This window comes from Nannospalax galili, unplaced genomic scaffold (genome assembly GCF_000622305.1).
Source record: "Nannospalax galili isolate Female #2095 unplaced genomic scaffold, S.galili_v1.0 scaffold69, whole genome shotgun sequence".
NCBI classification, from domain to species: Eukaryota; Metazoa; Chordata; class Mammalia; order Rodentia; family Spalacidae; genus Nannospalax; species Nannospalax galili.
Genome location: NW_008360297.1, coordinates 916,034 through 924,238, shown reverse-complemented (window position 1 = coordinate 924,238; position 8,205 = coordinate 916,034).

Below are 8,205 nucleotides of genomic sequence, written 5' to 3'. Positions count from 1 at the left end.
ATAGATAGATAGATAGATAGATAGATAGATAGATAGATGATAGATATATAAATTCAAAAATCTGCTCCAGAATGTTTTTCATCCCTCTTCTTGCTCCCAGGGTTTTTTTTTTTTGGGGGGGGGACAAAAGTCATCAACTCTCCCCAGACCAGAATTACGCACAAGAGAGCAGTCCTCCAATATCCCACTGGCAGTTTGCCCTAAAAGCAGTGGTTCCCTCTATGCTCACAATGTGACAAACTGTCAGAAGTAGCTTTTGACTGATCAATCTGTTGCAGGACTGGCATGTGGAGAAACAATCTTTCATTCCAACATTTCGGTGCACAGAGTTGAGTGTGGCGAGATAGGCTCTCTCATAATCTGGCTCCCAATATCTCCCTATACCTGTGTCCTCAGCCTACAACCTACACCATTCCTGAGACTACAGCAGGACATCTTTCTTTCTAATCATACCTATATGTCCATTGAAATCTCCAGCAGAAGGTCAGATCTGGCTGGAACTTCTGTGATCCAGGATAAACCTCTCATTTTATAAATTGAGTTGGGAGCACTCAGAAGTAAGGTCCTTTATGAAAACACCCAAGGAAGAAAATGAGACAGAAATCACTAATCCATGACCTCTCAACCAAGTACATCCTCCCTGGCATCTAAAAGTTCATGTGACCTTGAACTTGTGCCTTCAAACCTTTAGTGTCCATTTGCTTGAACTGTTTCTTTGGACCTCTGTGAGTTAGATTGTGGCACATCCTAAAATATTAACTACAGTAGACAGCTCTCACCAGGACTGAAGCAATCAGACATTTCCTATTACTGGTCTCAGTAACCTTTCAGAAATCCAGACAGATAAATGTCCCTGGCTGTGGGAGGTGACTGACAGGAAGGAGCCTGGCAAAGCCTTGTCACAGAATGAATGACAGCTAATGGCCTGTAACCTTTTCCTATTGAAATAGAAAAATGAGTCTGACATGGAACATATCAAATTGTTTTCAAGAACATCAGTGTTAGAGCCTATGGACTCAGCCTGAAGATGAATCAACTCTGGTAAATTCATGGAGTGCTGGTTTTAGATCCTGTGCTGGGCATCACATGAAGGGCAAGTTGGGAAAGAACACTCATTTATGTGAAAAGCTTCCTGTCACAGCAAAGTGGCAATGACATCCAGATCTCAGCCATGACTTTTGCTCTTCATGAGTTTGTCATGCATTTTTCTTTAGAACACAGACAATTGCTCATGCAAGAACGTGGGCTTCTTTCCTCTATAAGGACTGTTGTGAATGGAATTGCTCATATCTCACAATAGCAGTGAATGAGAATTATTCAAATACGGTTTCCTTAGGTAAGTATGTGTGCATATGTATTTGGATGCATTTATGTTCATGTATTTTTACATACATGATATATATATATTTACAGACATAAATGTGAGTTTAGTAAGTGTGTACATTTTATTAACTAATGTTTCAGAGGATTCATCTAAAGCTAACATGAAAGACTTTAATGGAATAAACAAAAACTTGGAAATTGGAAATGTGACCATCTCACTAACTGTTCACACCTCTTGTGAAATTATTTATTTACCTTTTCCAATATTTCTCAGTCCTGTCAGTGGGATACATTTTGATATAAAACAGTATTCATGGAGAAGAAATGATTTTCTGGCCCCCTCAATGTTGTTCATGAAACCAAAGCAATGCAGAATGTGTGTGCAGGAGCCAGGTGCCCCTGGTATGGGTACCAACAGCTTGGAAATGAGGGAAATTAACTTACTTCTGGGGTTTATTTATGAAACCAATACAAAATAGGTAGAATGAAATCATGTAGAACTTCCCCAAGGAAATGCCTGCCTCCTGGATGTAAATGAAATGAGCCACAGAACATTCCAACATTTTACTAGAAGGGACTGTTAAGCTTCCAAAGCATAACCAAAGTCAAGTCGGGCAAGCACTGCTCTTAGGAGAGCAGATTCAGGGTGCCTGAAACATTTGTGAGCATCTTCACCCTGCCAGGGTGTGTATTAGTTACTTTTCTCATTTCTGTGACAAAAGGCCTGGCAAAGACAATTTCAGGAAGCAATGGTTTATTTGGGCTAATAGTCTAAGAGGATGCAGTCCATTGTTGTGGGGAGGCATGGCAGCAAGAGTTGAAGCAGCTTGCACTGCGCATGCAATGGAAAAAGCAGCTCATATTGTGCATGCAGTGGGAAAAGCAGCTCACATTGTGCATGCAGTGGGAAAAGCAGCTCACATTGTTCATGCAGTGGGAAAAGCAGCTCACATTGTTCATGCAGTCAGAAAAGCAGCTCACATTGTTTACGCAGTTGGAAAGCAAAGAGGGATGAATGCTGGTGCTCAGCTGGCTGCCTCTGTTTCCCCTTTCTGTTAACTCCTAGACCCCAATACATTCAAGGTGGGTTTTCCCCACTGAGTTAATCTTTCTGGAAATGCCTTCACATGCACACCCAAAAGTGTGTCTCATTAATGTCACAGGTCTTTCTTAATACAATCAAGCTGACATTGAAGATGAACCATCACAGGAGATAACCTCCCAACACAGAGACACACCCTTGAACCATTGACATTCCGGCATTTCCCAATAATTTGCCTAAGTTTCCACATTTTGCCTTCTAATGATCTCTCAAATATGTCTTCGTTTACCTTCCTCTTTTCTACTGCCACAGTTTTTGTTCCCAGAATTTCTCATTGCTGTGACTCTTTAATTGGTATTCCCCCTCCTCAGCATCACCCAGCCTCCATTCCCATTCCAAGCATTCTATGCACTACATCTGGAATGATCTTTCTGAATCATAAATTTTATGTTGCTGTCCTGCTTCAATTTCATCAATGGCTTTCCATTATGCTGAGTATAAAATCCAAATGCCTTGACAGAGTGCAAAACCTTTAAAAGCTTCCTCCTGCCCACTTTTTCAGTCCTCCTTAAAGCCTGCTCCCCTATCCGAGATAATCTTTGGCCATGCTGCACCAGTCCCTGCCTCCCTCCGTAGAGCCTCTTTCTCTCTTCTCTGGCAGGTTCTTGTTGTTCACTTAGCTCTCTGTGTGGTCATCATTTCCACTGCTCCCTCATCCCTTGGCTGTGCTACCAGAGCACAGCCTTCTGTGCAACTTTACTGCAGAAGATAGGAGGCATAGTGCTCATTTTCTTTGACTATTGGCAAGAAGAATGTCATTCTTTTAAAGGAGGATGGTATGCCTTCACCTCTCTGCTCAGTTTGTTTATCTGAAAGCTAGGGATCATCACATCACTGACCTTAGAGGATTGGTACAAGAACCAAGAGGAGTTTGTCTAAATATACATTTAGTATATGCTTAGAAGAATGTCTGACACCAAGTGAGCATAATAGATGTATATTGTACACATACACATATATAAAATGATTGTTATATATTTATTAATATATAATATATATAATGATACTTGGACTTCATAATTATTATTTTACTATCATTATGCCACTTCCCTGCATAACTTCAGAATATAGTAGAGTACATATAAAATAGTAGTCTAGATATTTGGTAAATGAAGAAATTGGTTTCATACATTTCAACAAACTGTGATTTTCAGTTTATTTCCTATTTCACTTGTCTACTGTAGAATTTTAACCTTACTGATACCAAAATAAACCAAATCAATTGAATAGCAACAATGAAACTATACAAACAACTATAGCTTTCACTGTGTCACTAGCTGTTCCTTCGGGGTTTCATAAAGTGGCCTCCTGTAAGCTTTCTTAGAATGGGAGAGCCGTTTTAAGCCAGATTGCCTCTAGGGTACTGAACTCAGATGGAAAAGAATCTGATCCATATGCAGGTGGCATTACTAAAGCTAATACCCCTTTGTAAGGTTGCATCTGTGTGTCCAAAGGCTCCAGAGGCTTTTCTACACATTTTTTAAAATCATCATTTGTACTTTTATAAAAGTGGAAAAAAACACATAAAAGATACATGGGTTTCACTTTTTTAAATCACTCATTAATTGAGATAAGTATGGAAGATATATGTCTGCTTAGCCAGTTGGAGCTCTAGGTCATATGGTGGGCAAAGGGCAGTGTGACCCAGCCACTGCCCAGAGTGGGTGTGAAGTCCCACTTCTACAATGGACTAACTGCAAATTCTGGACAATGGTAACAGTCATCAAGTTCATCTTGTGTGGAGTTAAGCACATTAAATGGGTGGGTACTATTACTAGGTAGATGTGAGAGGAAACTGAACACTCAAGAGTTTAATCAATATTCCAGAAATCAAACAGCCAAGGAAAGCAGAGGTAGATTCAGACCCAAGCAGTTGGGCTCCAGAGCTTGTACTCTCTCTGTGGTCATTCCCCTTTCCTCTTACTCAAATGAGTCTGTTGCCATTGGGCAGTCAGATTGCTGTGACTTCTACAGAAAATGGACACAGCAAGTTCATGATGAATGAAGGATGCTTCTACCAGTCAATTCTGGGATCTCAAGCAAGCTTCTGTAGTTCTGTGAACTCCAGGTTCTCAATAGAAAATGAAAAAGCTCAAGGAGTCAACACAAAATCTCAAGCTCGAGTTTAATCTTCCCAAGAGCAACACACTTCTCTCTTATTGAAACATTGTTCTAATGCCTCCATCCTTAGAGGCATTTAAGCAGGCAGAGGCTAAATCTCCCCCAGGTCCACCTTAACTGTTGCGTCAGCTGCAGTAGAGGTAGTCTGTGCTCGTCTTATTGACTCTGCTTGCAAATTTCCCTTTCTGGTGGGAAGAATTCAGAGTACAGAAAAGGAATAAAGCAGACATTTCAAGATGGAGAAACAGACAATTCTCCTTATTACATATAGATTAGTGGTTTTCTTTGCAAACTTGGGATCTGACAACTCATGGCATGGGAGAGGCCTGGCTTCAGACACACTTTCAAGAATCACCTTTGATAAATGTGTATAATTAAGGACTTGTAATAACAAGTTAATCAGACAGATATCACTTGTCTGTGACCCATTCTAGAACTACAAAGGTGTCCTGGCCATCCAGACTGAAGGCATCACCCTCGTTCTTGTATATCTTATTCAGTAGACAGTTTTGAATGTGGAGAAAAAAGGATCCCAGAGTGGTCTATTGCGCCACCATCTGATAACCAGGGCTGGTCCAACCTGAAAGAGGAAGAAGCAGGGTTGACTTTGGGGCAGATTGTTTTCACTACAGCCAACCAGAATGTCTCTTGAATGGTTTCAATGCAGGCATGTCTGAGCTAACCCTTCTCAAAGCAAAGGCAGTGTGCTTCTAGAGAAGCATAGTCCCGTTTTGTAGTTATGAGCCATTATTTCAGAGGAGAAATGGTCCTTTTAAATTTCTGTGAGAGCTTTATTATGCCTTATGCTTCAGAGTTAAGATTATTTCATTACAAGTTTCAGCAATATAAATTAATGACTTGAGGAGCAATTTTTATAGTTACTGACAAGTACTATAAGCCCCTCTTCCTTTATTGATAGCTAATAAAGTTTTTGCAATGTCAGTATTTTCTTCCGTTTGGGTACTGTTACCCAGCCATGTATTGCTATGACAAAATACCCAAGGCAAGCAACTGTAAAGGTGAAGAGATTTATTTTGATTCACAGTTTCAGAGGTATTTGCCAGCAGTCACTCGACCCAGTTGCATTTAGCCCTGTAGGAAGTCAGTACATCTTGGCATTTGGTAAAGAAAATCTGCTGAACTCTCATGGCCACCAAGAATCAAAGAGACTGAGAGGAAGGGAACAGGGTCCCAATAGCCCCTTCAAGGGCACAAAACAACCTGAGTCCTCAACTAGGCAAATCATCTCCTGAAGTTCCTACCACCTTCCAGTGGCATCACCAGTTAGACCAAGCCTTCAACATATGAGGCTTTGAGGAACATTCCAGATGCAAGCTGTAACAGATAATTTTAATAAAATTCCAAAACCGGTCAGGTGTGGTAGCACATGCCTTTAAACCCAGCACTCAGGAGGTAGAGTCAAGGTGATCTCTGTGAAACTGAGGCTAGCCTAGTCTACATAGCAAATTCCATGCCAACTGGGATACAGGGAGACCCTGTCTAAAAACACAAAACCAAGAAAAAAACCTAGGTTGGCAGAAATCATTTTTGAAGTTTGCACAAAGCTTCACAGAATCCTTTCATATCTTCACTCCCTAAAACAATATGGAATACATAACACAGCACATGCATATCTTTTTTTTTGCACATGCATATCTTAAAGTAATGACGACAATATTTATTGCATATCTACTACGTCTGACACAAAAGCAAGATTCATCATTGAATCCTTTTAATAATTCCATGGTAGAAAAAATAAATATTGTTATCCTGTTCTTGTAGTTGGGGAAACTAGGCTCAGATAAGAGTTGACTCATCCAAGTCACATTCTTACTGGGAAAAGAATGAATGAAGATCCAAGTGTGGGACTAACCACTGCAGCAGCTTCTACCCCAGGGCAGGAGGAAGAACATTTTCATTCTAGGGCCCATGAAGATCTATAGAACTACACTTCAGGGGCAAAGAAGGCTTGTGTTAAGTGGGTTGGTAGGGGAGGGTGATTGAATCACGGAGATGAGAGATACAAGGAGGGCTGGCCCAAGTTACATAATGATGAATAATTGTGGAATGTCACTCAAGAACTTGAAAGTTGTAATTGTAGGGAGAATCCTGGTGCCTGAGGTCATATTCCTGCAGCATGTTCCTCTTATACCAGGAGTTCTATTAGCATTAGAGAAAGTAGCTTTGCTCCCCTTTTTCACACATTTCCCTGCAGATCTTCAATTCAACCTTTGCTTAGTGGCCTCTGGAAGGAAATTACTTAAGAAGAGTGTTGGGGGAGACATTAAAAGTTGGGACAGCTGATTTTATCTAGTGTGATGACTCTTGTGATTCCATTGTTTTCTAAGCTTGCTAAATTGCTAACAAAGATTTACCCTCTCGGCAGAGGCAGAAATAATTTATGATATCCATTTCATTATCTGGAAGACTCTACATTGCTTTACATAATGGTTCATGTTGCCTTTATAGATTTTTTTTCCTAGGGAACATTTTAATCTCGCTGGAGTAAATAATATCAATCACTTTGCTCATATAATCATTATTGGCTTGGGTCTTTGATTGATTTTTAAATATTGTTTTCTATGCTGGAGGCAGCCTAGCAGAGAAGAAACAATACACGCCTGAAAAACTACAGAAGTCTGGGATTCTCAGTCTGATTTCTTTAGTAATAGGCTGACTGTCTTCCCAAACACTCTGTCCATTATTATGCTTTGGGCTTTTGCTGGCACAGAATGGTAAAAGACAGAATCGGTGCAAAAAAGCTTCTTTTGCACCAGACAGAGACTATTATAGAGTACCACAACTGATCACACACAGATTTTGTCTGTGAGTTTCTCAAGTCTAAGTGGCGCATCTACATTCAACCTTTACACATGAGGCTCATGGAACATAGAATAAAGGGTAAAGAAGAGAAAAATGAATGTCTCGATTCTCATTAATGAAGCTCCCTCATACAACAGAGGGCCAGGAACACAGAAGGTTGTAAATGGCCAAAGTGTAGAGACTAAGAGTCTGCAGAATGCTGGTGCTGGAACAGGACTCCTATATTAACCTACATCCACCCAGGACTCAGGGACCATTGTGGAAGAGGGTGCAGAAAGATTGTAAGAGCCAGGGAGGTGGTCCATGACCATATAGAAATAGAGTCCTACAAGCTCCAGGGACTCTGTTCATATGAACCTACAGCAATGGTGTCAGCATTCACAAGATCCACACAAACTCAAGCGGACAAAAATCCAGCATAGAACAGCTGGGGAAATGGACAGCTGACCATAATCTTAGCTGAAGAAATACTGGCAACTGATTATCGCTGGGTGAGGAAGAGCTGATCTTCCTAAAGTGAGAGACTCTAGATAGACTGAATAGACCTCAGTATATGAACTTTCACTGAAGATATCTGGGGACACTAACTTGACACAATAGGCCTTAATACAAATGACAGAATGAATGAATTCCAGTGGAGGGAGCTATGAGGGGATGCCAGTGGGGAAAGGGGTACAAAGATGATTAAGACTGACTGAGGTGTACTGTATTAAGTACACAAAAATTAAATTTAAAAAAGACAGAATTGCAGAGGCAGGCAGATCTCTGTGAGTTCAAGGCCAGCCTGATCTTAAAAAAAAAAAAAAAAAAAGACAGAATAGGGACAGAAAATAAAG